The sequence below is a fragment of the Barbus barbus genome, assembly GCF_936440315.1.
Source record: "Barbus barbus genome assembly, chromosome: 20".
Lineage (NCBI taxonomy): Eukaryota > Metazoa > Chordata > Actinopteri > Cypriniformes > Cyprinidae > Barbus > Barbus barbus.
The window spans coordinates 2,723,650-2,737,903 of NC_136748.1; the positions used below are offsets into that span (position 1 = coordinate 2,723,650).

The following is a 14,254-nucleotide window of genomic DNA, read 5'->3' on the forward strand; positions in this document are numbered from 1 at the left end:
GGACTTGGAAGAAGGGTGACAGTCCTGCAATACAGTGGAATTTCTGAAATGTTCCCACCATTTTCAGGCCCTTTAACATTAGCAAGACTGAACAATAGGTCAAGACAATGAACCCCAAAGTAATATCACTTGACTGTTCCCTAATGTCCTCGGTGTTGGCCAGTCCACCTGAAGGTATTTGCCACTCTTAATTTCTGGTTTTGTTACACAGACCTGGCAACCCTGATCATAAAACAGTTTGGACCGCATTTATATGATACGAGTATCTTCTTGTGATCAGATCAATGAGATGATTGTGAATACCAGGTGTACTCAAGGCTGAAAAATTTTAAAATGATTTGATGGAGACTGAAATTTGCTCAAATGAGCAACGCCTTTATTTGTGAATCATTCAATTTAGTTACAAAACATTTGCATTTTCTTGAAATGACAAAAGGTGTGGATAATATGAAAGTAAAAGTCATTCAATCAACCATTTTGCTGGTAAATAAAAAAGAAACAAGACAAAAAAAAACAAACAAACAATTCTTACAGTCTCCTGACATCTTGTCCAAACACGTAGCATATTAAAGAGAACGTTTATACATTCCAAAATGACGCTCTCACGCTTTTCAGGAGAGCAAAACAGTATCTTGGATCAGCACTTGATTTAATGCTAGAGTAACCCAGAACATCGTCTCAAATATGGTCAAATGGTTGGTGTTAAAAATGAAAACTCGAAGCATCACAGGCACTCTCAGAAGACCAACAAATGTGATCAGTACCTACCTCTATATCATTCAGAGAGCTTTGGGTTAATGCTCACTATATCGGAGCTGGAATTAATGTAATGCCTAGAGAGTGAATCCAAGATCTGGTGGACAAAGCAAGCTCTGGTCCCATTCCATACACCAGAGGTCATCAAAGCTTGAATGAAGTGATAAAGTCAATCACTTTCATCCATTCTTACGTGTAAGATAGTCTGTGTTTTCTCCAAACAAACAAATGTTCAGCATATCGCCTGAAGATGTTACCAAAGCCAATAACAGGATCAGATGAGTCACTGGAGAGGCACTGTAATTAATAGAGGCATTCAATGCCAAAAACAGCGAATCCAGTCATGTGTCCAGAGGAAGAGGAAAGGTGTGCTAGTCTACAGGGTTCACGTTCCCTGCAAGAGGATTCTGGGAATTAGCTGTAAAGTGGAGTGCGTGAGGAGTGACCTCTCCTCCGTGCTAAATGTAGAACTGATGAACAGCCAGCTGATCCATGAACGGCCGCACAAGGTTATCGGTGGCAAAGTAAAAGACCAGGCCGAAGGTTATGGAGATGGGGAGAGCTGGAAGGGCCTTTTTGAAGATGGCCAGAAGGAGCAGAGTTAGACATAAACCCTGAGGAGAAAGAAATATCAGACTATTGTGAATGCTGACAAAATACACTTCTGAAATGACTTCAGTTTTTCAGATGACGCCACCACTTTACACAACCCAATCCATTCTGATGAATAAGAGCATGTCCTTTCGCTCACTGAACATCCTGTTTCACATTTAAATGGATTCATGGTGACTTTAAGCCAGACACTATATGTGACCCTGGACCACAAAACCAGTCATAAGGGTCAGTTTTTTTAAATTGAGATTTATACATCATATGAAAACTGAATAAGCCGAGATACAACTATTTGAGAATCTGGAATCTGAGGGTGCAAAAATCTAGTCTCAAATCTAGAAGCAAAATAGCCCAAAATCACAAAACTGACCAGTGCAGGAGAAAACAATGGATTTGCCTGTAGTGTCTTGTCTCAAGTATCCAACACCTTTTGGGGCCTTTATACATGTCTGGAGAATAATAGCTGAATTATGCCTGACTTAGCGAGCTGTATTTATTTCTTTGGGATACTTACGATGAGAATGGCCACAAAGCAGGCTAGCGTCGTGTTCCAGTCACCGCTGGCTGTGGCTGATGCTTTACCCACCAGCATACTGTAAAAGATGAAATCTCCCAAACCCAGCTTCACACCCCCTGAAAAACACACACAAACATCATGTGCACGAAATCCTGCTTAATGGGGCTACAACAGGAAGTGAGGGTTTTGTTTGCATTAAACAGCAACCATATTTTATAGCCAATATGTGACACTGGACCACAAGGGTCATAAGGGTCCATTTTTTTAAACAGATTTATACATCATCTGAAAGCTGAATGAAAAAAGTTTTCCATTGATGTATGGATTGTTAGAATAGGAAAAAAAATCTAAATATTGAGAAAATTGCCTTTAAAGTTGTCCAAATTAAGTTCTTAGTAATGCATATTACTAATCAAAAATTACGCTTTGATATATTTACGGTAAGAAATATACAAAATATCTTCATTGAACACGATCTTTACTTAATATCCTATTTTTGGCATAAAAGAGAAATGTATAATTTTGATCCATACAATGTATTGCAGGCTATTGCTACAAATATATGCTACTTATGACTGCTTTTGTGCTCCAGGGTCACATATTATTTATTGATTCATATTCTGTTAAACAATAAAAGGGGTATCTAGTTGACCATTGTGGCCCATTCTACGGCACTACATCCGCATGTGGTTTGAGTGAAACTATTTGGACCCCATTGCCGCATGTATTTTGAACGGACCACATGTGGTCTGATCATGTGACATGGACTTCAGAGACATGGAAGCCTTGAGAGGTGCTGCTCAATGGAATGGAGGACCGAACCGGATGAGTTACTGCAGATACTCACGCTCTTCGTCATCTTCCACAGGTGGTGGGCGTTCGGAGGGCATCTCTTGGATCTCTCGTCTGCTGTCCTCAGTGGACTGCATGGGGCCGAGCTGATGCTGCTGCTGATTGACCCACACAGGTGTGAAACCTCCATCATCCTCCGGCTGAGCCGTGGGTGCCACGGCAACTACAGGAGACAGACTCAATGAGGAACGCTCACAGAGACAGCGATTTACAGCCGTCTGAGAAAAGCGGAGTTTAACAAATGAGCAGCAACACAAAGAAGCAAATACCGCTCAGATGCAATCAGTGCTGCTCACATGATCCGCATTTATAGTGGGAAGTACGAATAACTAGAGGCACTGATTTTTTATGCCCGATGACACTTTATAATTTATACTTTATAATTATTTATTCAATTAGAAAATTAGAAAAAAAAAATTGAAAATGAATTATATGACAAAAAAAAAGGATTTATACCTTAGACAGCAACTTTATGAAATCTTATAATATTTTTCACAAATAAATCTCAACTGCAAATGCAAAAGGCTACAGGTGCACACTTCAGAAGCAGAAGATTTTTTTTTTTTTAAGTTTGCAAGGTTTATGAAATTAAAAGATATAAACGCATATTTGCTTATGATAGAATAAAAGGTACAGTGGTGTGAAAAAGTTTTTGCCCCCTTCCTGTTTTTTTTTGTTTTTTTTGGCATATTTATCACACTTGAATGATTCAGATCATCAAACTAATTTTAATATTACACATTGATAACCCGAGTAAATACAAAATGCAGTTTTGAAATAATGATTTCATTTATTAAAGGAAAAAAGCCGTCCAAACCTGCCTGGCACAACATGAAACAGTAATTGCCCCCTAAATCTAATAACTGGCAAGGAGTCTCTCACATCGCTGTGGAGGAATTTTGGCCCACTCTTCTTTGCAAAATTGTTTTAATTCAGCCACACTGGATGGTTTTCGAGCATGAATGGACTGTTTAAGGTCATGCCACAGCATCTCGGTCGGATTTAAGCCCGGACTTTGACTTAGCCACTCCAAAACCTTAATCTTGTTTTTCTTGAGCCATTCAGAGGTGGACTTGCTGGTGTTTGGGATCATTGTCCTGCTGCATAACCCAAGTGCGCTTGAGCTTGGTCACAAACTGATGGCCGGACAGTCTCCTTCAGGATTTTCTGATAGAGTGCAGAATTCATGGTTCCATCAATTATGGCAAGTCGTCCAGGTCCTGAAGCAGCAAAGCAGCCCCAGACCATCACACTACCACCACCATGTTTGACTGCTGGTATGATCATCTTGTTATGAGATGCTGTGCTGGTTTTACACCAGATGCAACGGGACACACACCTTCCAAAATGTTCAACTTTCGTCGCATCAGTCCACAGAATATTTGCCCAAAAGTCTTGGGGATAATCAAGATATTTGAGACATATGAGACGAGCCTGTGTGTTCTTTTTGGTCAGCAGTGGCTTTTGCCTTGGAACTCTCCCATGGATGCCAATTTTGCCCAGTCTCTTTCTTATTGTTGAATCATGAACACTGACCTTAACTGAGGCAAGTGAGGCCTGCAGTTCTTTAGATGCTGTTCTGGGTTCTTTTATGACCTCCTGGATGAGTCGTCGCTGCGCTCTTGGGAGTAATTTTGGTCGGCCGGCCACTCCTGGGAAGGTTCACCACTGTTGCATGTTTTCTCCATTTGTGGATAATAGCTCTCACTGTGGTTCGCTGGAGACCCACAGCCTTAGAAATGGCTTTATAACCCTTTCCAGACTGATACATGTCAACTACTTTGTTTCTCATCTGTTCTTGAATTTCTTTAGATCGCAGCATGATGTGTTGCTCTTTAAGCGTGCTTCACTTTATCAGACAGGTTCTATTTAAGAGGTTTCTTGATTCAACAGGTCTTGCAGTAATCAGGCCTTGGTGTGGCTAGTGAAATTTAACTCGGCTTTCTAAAATAATTTGGTTAATCACAGTTCTTTCATGATTTAACAGGTGGTGGCAATTAATTTTTCACATAGGGCCAGGCAGGTTTGCACAGCTTTTTTCCCTTAATAAATGAAATCATCATTTAAAAACTGCATTTTGTATTTCCTTGCATCATCTTTGTGTGATATTAAAATTTGTGTGATGATCTGAATCTTTTAAGTGTGACAAATATGCAAACAAATTTAAAAGCAGGAAGGGGACAAAAACCTTTTCACGGCACTATATCATAGCACATACCGTTCTATTACTAATAATAGAAAAGCAAATGCTATGATATTTTTATTTTTTTATATACACCACTTATCTTTAATAGTTTTGTCTGATAATTCATTATTATTAAAATAAGTCATTTCAAAATAAAAGTTTTGTTTCCGACACATCTCAGTCAAACATCAACCAAACAGAAAAAAAAATCGACACTGATAATAAAAAAAGCGGCAAATAATTGATTGGTTGATAATAATCAGAAATGTTTCTAGAGCAGCAAATCAGCATATTAGAATGATTTCTGAAGATTATGTGAATCACAGGAACAAATCACATTTTACAATATATTGACACAGAAAAAAGTTATTTTAAATTGAAATACATCGCCTTAACATTTTACAGTTTTTTTTTTTAAGTAGTTTTAATCAAATAAATGCCTCTTTCAAAACATTAAACTGACATTAAAATTAAAATTTCTTAAAGTGGCTGTGAAGACGAACATATTACATGCAGTGTGATTCTGGGGCTCTCGCAAACACTCACCCTGGTTCTCCTGCTGAGGAACTGGATGGCTGGAATTATTCCTGGTCTCAGGGCTGTCCGCCATATTAAACAGCCACACCATGGTTGCTGACGAATCAAATGGGCGCATATATAAATGTGACGATAACATCCAAACATTCAACTTAAACCCTGGATTCAATGCTCCACAGGCTAAGACAGAAGTGCTGAGAGATTTTTCTTACAGGAGTAGATGAGAGCAGGGAAGATGGGTTCATTTCTCTCTTGAGCCGTTTCCACGAGGATACGCAGAGGTCCTTTCGGGCACAACACTGCTAACAGATCTACAGAAGAGCAAGAAAGATTAAAGCAGTAATTATTAGCAGTTTAGCCTTGAGACCATTCGTAGTCCTATCCTACTTTACGACAGTATCTCTATAAACAACCCAGATGAACCCATCTTCAGTGACTGACCGTAGACAGATATAGCAGCGAGGATGAGCCAGGCGGTCCACTCCGGCAGGTACTTGATGAAGACCAGGGCCATGAGAGCGCTGATCATGATCAGATAGGCCTGCTGGAGCCGCAGCGGACCCCTCCAGTGGATACAGATCATTCCCACCACACCGAAGTTCCAGATGATCAACGCTAACGTGAAGTAGTCCATGGCCACGTTGTACGTCTTGAACACTTCCCTGCGGTGAAGAAACACGTGTGGCAGCTGTTATCAGAAGCAATGCTTTCATAACATAACATCAGGCACGATCATCAGATAAACCTTGATTATTGTTAATGGTGTTCTTTTATTCTTATTAATGAATTATTCTTCAATAACACCATTTAAAACTCCAATCAAATGCTCTCTTCACCGCAAATATCCATTTCTACCCGAAATACATCAACACGGACTGAGGTTTATTATAGTATAGTAAAGTAAAATATATATTATATAATCCAAAACTAAATCTGGTCTCGTGTCATTAAAAAAATCTTCATAAAAATCAAGTGAAAAATTAGAGTTTTTCATTACATCAAATAAAACAAACATTAAAATACAAAAAAACCCAAAAAAAAGTCAAAAACAAAACCTAGCTGCCAAACCAAAATTTTCCATTTTCATTTAGTTTAACTTGATGTACTAAAATTGATACAATAAATTATAAAGTTAAAAAATAAAATAATTAAATCACACAAAATTACTTTAAGTGAAATGAAAACATAAAAGTGAAACTAAAATGAAAGAAAATTAAAACTAAAATAAAAAAAAAGTATGTCAATGGTACTAAAGTAACAGGACAGAAAACTGCAGTTTCACAGGGTCTTTAATAATAGTACTTGTATCACTTTTTAACCCATTATTTACAGCCAAAAAGAAGCAACACTAGGACAAAAAACAGAACTCACCCCAAATAAATGAAGGAGAAAAAGAAGAGGAGGAGTAGGTTGGAGAAGAACAGCCAGCCTTGAATCACCTGAAAAAAACAAAAACAAAAAATAAATATATCATGAACTTGCAACGTGGGTCAAGCAGAGTCCGTGACAGGGCAGTGAACACACCTTGTAGCATCTGTACTTGTAGAGCACCACCAGCACCAGGGTCATGACCACAATCACACTGATCATGATGGTGGCGTTGAGCATGGAGTTGAGCGCGCGCTGACCCACCGTCTCGGTGTCCTCACGGAACGGAGTATAGATCCTGCCAAGAGACGCACGTCATTATACAGAAACAGAAACACAAAGAAGTAATACTGCTCTTTCAACATTCAAACACAGAAGATTAAACTGAACATCAACTCAAACTTTAACAATCTGGTAACTCTTACATTTAAAATGATGAATATTTAATTATTTTACTTAAAGAAAACAGTGTTATTTTAGTACCATTAATATACTATTACAGTTTTTGTTCATATTTTGAATTAGATTTTATCTTAATATTTAAATTTTAGTAATTTTGTTGTATTGTGTTTTTGGAATTTTTATGTATTTATTATAAGTTTTTATTTTAAATATTTGAGTACTTCAACTTTTACTACACAAAAGTGAGAAATGTTGCCTTGGCAGACATATTATTATTACTAATATGTTATATATTAATATTACAGATATTATTCTATTTCAGTTAATGTTTTGAAAATGGTTTTGGTTTAGTTAACAATAATAATCCTTTTATGATTAGCAAATTTCACATCACAGCTACAGAACACTTTTTGGTTTTAGTTTTTAGGTTTTAGGACAACAATGAAAGGTTTTGATCCCCTTCAAATGTTGACGAGTATATTTTTACTGAAATGAGGGGGAAAAAACTAAACAGAACTCAATCTAATAACTATTATGCTAATATAATAGCACATTATTTATTCATAGTGTACACATTTAATCTTTTGAAAATCACTACTGATAGTAATTCTGAAATTAAATAGATAACTAAATAATCTAAATGAAATAAAATCGGATCTGAAAATGATCATGTTATCATACAGAGTATAACGTGAGCACCACATGCAAGCAGCATGTAAGAGGACCAATCAACAGTTTCTCCAGTAATGAGGGGTCAGTGAAGCTTCAGCACTGTCTGGAGGAACATCACTGCCACTGCATCACTGGACACACTGACCAGCTGCAGTCCACTGCTTGCTCATGTATCCCTGATGCACAGATCACTTGGATCATTCCAGACATTTCAAACTTGTGTTTTCTGATGAAATGATGTGGTGTTTCCCAGCATCATGAATGTAGTCAGTGTGTGGTTGGCAGAGTGCTGCTAATGTGTTCAGAGTGGTCGTGGTTATTAGGATGTTTGCCCAGCGGAGAGTCTCTATGATGTTCTGGTGTTTATCATGATTTGAGGAATCCTTCACGTCTGTAGCACAAAGGTGGTGCGGGATGAATTATGCACATTATGACGGTTCAAACTCGGTGTTAAGGTTTTGCTCAACTTTTATTTTAGCAGCATACACTATTACAGTCTTTGTTAATATTTTGAATTAAATTCTATTTTTATATTTTCACTTTAATTTTAAAGTTTTTGTAATTTTTGACATTTGCATTATTTTTTTTTATATGTCCTTTGTACGCTTTTAATTTATATTTATTCATTTTACTTCATTTAAATTGAGGTATTTTTATTCATTAGTTTTAGTTTATTTAGTTTTAGGTATTTTAGTACTTAAAGGTAAATAATGCTCAAATAAAAGAAGCTATAATTTATTTCAGTTAATGTTATATGCAAGCAGTAGGAATGTTAATTTTCGATAATTTCCATGATCGATCATCGTTTACATTAACGATCAATTAATCGATAACCTTAATACTGCACAATGCGTCTATTGCAGTGGCATTCACCGGCTAACAGGATGTGCAAATGCCACTCAAAACACCAGCTTCCTCACCGGAATTAAAGGGGTTTTAGTCTAAATAAAAGCTAGTAGCAGGACTGTAAAATGAATAGATTTGAATATGATCATTTGAGCGCACCGTAGTTACTTTTGGGATCATTTTACTTTGTTGACTGTTTCATATCCGTCACGGAGACCACTGAATGTGCCTCTATAAATGGTTTCATGGTGCTCATCGTTGAATGTTTGAAATTGACATTATCAGCATTTAAAATAAAATGATCCCATGGGGCTGTGCACCTCTTCCACCAGCGGTGCTACAGCAAAACACACTATTGCGCACATGAAACTTTTTTTTTATGTGAGTGTTATGACACAAGTGAGGTACAAAGCTTTGTTTATAAGAGATAATGGGTTAGCAGGCAAATGTTACATCATGACCATGCTTTTGCATTCATGCTGTTTGATACATTTAAAGCCATACGCTTTAAATTCTGTTTTGCCAGTTGGTCACAAATTTCCACGACTTTAATAAAATTATGGTTTCCTTTCCCCAATCATCAGTGTCTCACCCTCTGATTTCACAGGTTTATTTTATTGGCGTTCACTTTTAATCACTGTTTTCGCATCTCTTACTGTGGTAAACATGCGGGGGGAAAGGAAAGATTTCATGGCCATATTTAGCCGATTGCTAATATGAAGCAGCCGAGAAAGAGAGATTTATATTTAATGCTTTTTCTTTAGCGGAGTCTGAAATCTGGAAATAATCTGAGAGAGAGAGAAATAATAACGTGATTTTGAATATTACTTTGACTGTTAGAATAACACTTTACAATAAAGCAACATTTGTTGCATCAATCTTCTGTTGTTGTTTTTTTTCAAACTTTTTCAAAATGTAACCTATGTTCCCTGTAGGTTTTTTTGTTAGTTTGATACAAAGGTATTAAGATATGAATCGGTTTTTATTATTATTATTAATAATAAAATTGTTTTAAATTCACTTATCTTTTGAGGCTGGTCACCTATGGTATCGATACCGAGGTATTATATTCTGGTATCGTACCAAAGCCAAAATTATGCTATCGAGCATCCCTAAATATGACTAATGTGACTATAATGTAACAGTGATGCTTTGATATTCAGAGTGACACCCCGTGATTCCCCCGTTCCAGGAGATTGAGAGCAGAACGGTGATATTTTTCGTGCATTAGTGCACTCCATGAAAGATTTTTGCCTTTCTCCTGAACAAACACATCCGTGCTCAAGTCAGGACGTGATGCTTATTATTCAGCGTTTGCTGATTTTAGGCATGAACAAACTAATTCTGTCAAGCAGCCCTGAAGGGTAGACCTGAAACCCAACTCCAATGAAACTGTTATTTTAAATCTGATACTCACAGCTGCTGGCCGTCCTTTTGCGTGTAGAAACTGACCGATTTGATCGTGGCCACAACCACCACCATACACAGCGTGACGGGAATAAACAGCATGATCACATGCTTGGCTCCGTATTTGAGAGTCAGGTCCTCATCCTCGTCCTCCTCGCTGTCTGTGACCACCTGCGGGGGCCGTGCGGTGGGCGGCTGTCCGTTCAGCTCCACCTCGTTACGGCCGGGAGTCGTCTCAGTGCGCCGGCTGACCTCCGTCCCGTCATTTGACTGCACAGAGAACACCACAACAAGAGTCAATAGCTCTGTTTCCATCCAAAGATGCGAATTTAACTTATGTGCAAAAATATCGCATAAAACATTTGCGAATAAAGCACCGTTTCCATCCAACCAGTCAAAGAGAACAAAATCATCACTTCCTGATAAACTGGCACTAACTATCTCTAAGAAAACAAGGAGAAGCCACTGAATATAATAATGTTCATATATAATAAATGACTTGCAGAGAGAACGGACAAAACACAATAAATGCTTTCGGAGGCGGTTGCTGCTGTTCGCATGAGAACTCAGTCATGTAAGACAGAGATTAATTATACAGAAATACTTTGACAACAGACTTTGCTCAGGCATTTCAGAATGACCAAAACAACATATGTGACCCTGGAGCACAAAACCAGTCTTAAGTCGCTGGGGTATATTTGTAGCAATAGCCAAAAATACATTGTATGGGTCAAAATTATACATTTTTCTTTTATGCCAAAAATCATTAGGATATTAAGTAAAGATCATGTTACATGAAGATATTTTGTAAGTTTCCTACCGTAAATATATCAAAACTTAATTTTTGATTAGTAATATGCATTGCTAAGAACTTCATTTGAACAACTTTAAAGGAGATTTTCACAATATTTAGATTTTTTTGCACCCTCAGATTTCAGATTTTCAAATAGTTGCATCTCAGCCAAATATTGTCTGATCATAACAAACCATACATCAATGGAAAGATGATTTATTCAGCTTTCAGATGATGTATAAATCTGGTTTTGTTGTCCAGGGTTGCATATGGAACCGGTGAACGAGATTGGTCCGCTGCTAATCAAGTTATCCTGTCTCATAGTGCAAAGTCACATGACCTTTTCAATGCGCATGGTGGAATTTATTCGGTAAATGTGTTTCCATCGTAGTTTATGCGCATTTTTTTTTATCAGATAAAAAGTTTATCCTACACATACGTTTTTTTATGCGCATGTTTAGAATTTATGCGCATCTTGGCGTTTCCAAACAGCGTTTTTTTATGCAATATTCCAAAATGTGCATTAAAATAGATGGATGGAAACACATCTAATGTGTGTTTCGTACTGCTGTTCAAAGGTTTGGGGTCAGCGAGTCTCTTCTGCTCACAAAGGCTGCATTTGTTTGATTCAAAATGCAGTAAAACCCTAAAATTGTGAAATATTACTGTAATACAATTTAAAATAGCTGTTTTCTATTTGAATGTATTTTAAAGTACGAGTCTGCATTATGTGCCTTTTTTCCACTCTTTTGATGTAATAACTGACAATTATGCAGATTTTACTATACTGGACTTTTTTTGGCATAGGTTTTATTTAGAAACTTCATTAATAGAATGATACAAAATAGCAAATAAAAAATTACTAATGATGATAATTAAAGTTTGGGGTCAGTAAGGTTTTTTTTCTTGTTTTTAAAGGAAGTCTCCTCTGCTCATCAAGGCTCCATTTATTTGATCAAAAATAGAGTAAAAATAGTGAAATATTATTACAATTTAAAGTAAATGTTTTCTATGTGAATATCTTGTAAAGTGTAATTTATTTCTGTGATATGCAGCTGTATTTTCAGCATCATTACTGCAGTCTTCAGTGTCACATGATCTTCAGAAATCATAATAATATGCTGATTTGCTGCTCAAGAAACATTTCTGATTATTATCAATGTTGAACACAGTTCAATGATTTTTAAATCGTGATATATTTTATTTTTCAGGATTCACAGATTTTTTTAAACAGCATTTATTTGAAATAGAAATCTCTTATAACACTATAAATGTCTTTACATAGGCACACTACATGTATAAAATGTTCATATGATGATAACTACCGGAACTTTTAGAACTGTACACAATGTAAACTTGAACTGAAGTGTTGGCCTGTACATTTAAATACAATAAAAAAATAAAAATGTGTCAAGTAAATAAATGCTTCCAACTGATTAAAGTGCAAAAGAACGGCAATAAAAAATCAGAACACGTTCAATCAAAATCTACAGCATGATTTAGTCTTCAAAGATTTATGGCCATGAACCTGTGGAAAAGGAAATGAACACCAAGCAAACTAACAAAGTTATCTGTACAATCAGAGAGAGAGAGAGAGAGAGAAGAGCAAACCCAAGTGTCAAAGTACTGCACCGTCCCATCATGAGGAACTGAAAGCACAGCTGTGATCGCTGGCAGAACGCTAGAGATAAGCGTCCAGCTATAAACACTGATAAATACCTCCATCTGATGCTCTCTGAGCTCTATAAAGAGCACTTCATCACCGTGGACAAAACAACAAGATCAACAATCTACCATATACAACCCTACTTATATGCACTTATTAAGAGGACTACATCACTCTGTAATCACAATACTTACCACATTATTGACGGCATTCTCCACATTATCAGCCATTGATGCTGTGAAGAGACCCAGGGATCATAGAAACAGCAGGACCTCTGGATCTGACCGGACTGAGATCACAAAACAGCACAAATAATCACATAGAGCTGCATTCAGAAACAAGATCGTGTAGCACATAATATAAAGGCTCCAGTGGGGATACAGTGATGGTGTCTGGGCTTGGAGATATACACAAACTACTATGTTCAGATAGCATGGTGTTCAGATAGTAAGTTACTTTAAAGAAAACACAATGACTTTAGTGTATCTTGTACTCATGGTATTACTATAGTATTTGATTTAACCGCAGAGGAGTTTCCTCAAATCTGACTGTTTCCTTTTCCTCGTCATAAGCACTCAAAAACAGAATTATTTCCGTTATTAATAACGTTTGGAACTTAATAAAGCAGCGATTAATTTCACAACAATGTAAGTTAGCTTGAGGCTAGTTAGCGCTTCTGATAGCCGCTTGATTATCAACTGTAATTCAGCTTTAAGTGAAAACTGTCAAACGAAACGGAATCAGCCCTACATTCATACATCATGTTATTACTGTAAAATTAAGAAACGGAACTGTTCAAATAACATCATTTAAACAAGAATGTCTGACAAACCTGGAATCTGAATTCACACTGATAAAAGCCCCCAATACTGTGAAGCGGAACACGGTGAGACAGACCGGAAGCGCTAGGAAAGACAAAACTGAGTCTTTCATAATAAAAGTTCATAAAGAATTCAATGGTATACAATTTATTGTTGCAGACAAGTTGTTAAATTTTGCAATAGTGGTCGACCGATATATGGTTTTTTGAAGGCCGATGCCGATATCTTGGAAAGCAGGGTGGCCGATATAATAGTATTTATTTTAATTAATATTTAAGAAATTTGAAATAATTTGAAAATGGATTAAAATATAAATGTGTAAAATAAACATACTTATACTTTAAGACAAAGTATTTTTCAAAAATAAAAGTGAATTTTTTTTTTCACATTTTGTAAAATTAAATGTTCGTCATTCAATGATCGTTTAAATTATATAAATGCGTATTTGCTGAATGCTGACGGCAAACGAGAAAGTATTATAATGAGTGCTTTTCTATTACTAATAACATTAAGGCAATTATAATACTTTTTTGTATACATTTTAATTCCTTTGTTTAAACTGAATGACAACTGCGAACAAGAGAGAGAAAGTGAGCACTGTGTGCTTAAGCGCTTGCTTTTTTCAGCGCCGTCAAAATAAAAGTCCGGGCTCGATCATATCGGCCATACAGAATTTATCGGCCGATGCCGATATTTGAAAAATGCCAAATATATATCGGCCTTGGCCATATATCGGGCGACCACACCTTCATCGACAACGAAACTGAAACAGTTTTTAACCAATTATACTGGATTTCCATAGAAGTGCATTAACTCTGCA

The 14,254-nt window shown here is 36.7% G+C and overlaps 1 pseudogene across 1 annotated transcript; it reads right to left on the reverse strand.

Moving 5' to 3' along the window:
* Positions 1–340: 340 nt before the first annotated feature.
* LOC306886075 (presenilin-1-like) lies at positions 341–13,485 on the reverse strand (annotated as a pseudogene). The gene is made up of 11 exons (XR_013785939.1): positions 13,446–13,485; positions 12,808–12,902; positions 10,165–10,424; positions 6,984–7,125; positions 6,831–6,898; positions 5,901–6,121; positions 5,672–5,770; positions 5,469–5,555; positions 2,733–2,900; positions 1,883–2,001; positions 341–1,370 (listed from the first exon to the last, which is right to left on the reverse strand). The product of XR_013785939.1 is annotated as a presenilin-1-like (transcript).
* Between the last annotated feature and the right edge of the window lie 769 nt (positions 13,486–14,254).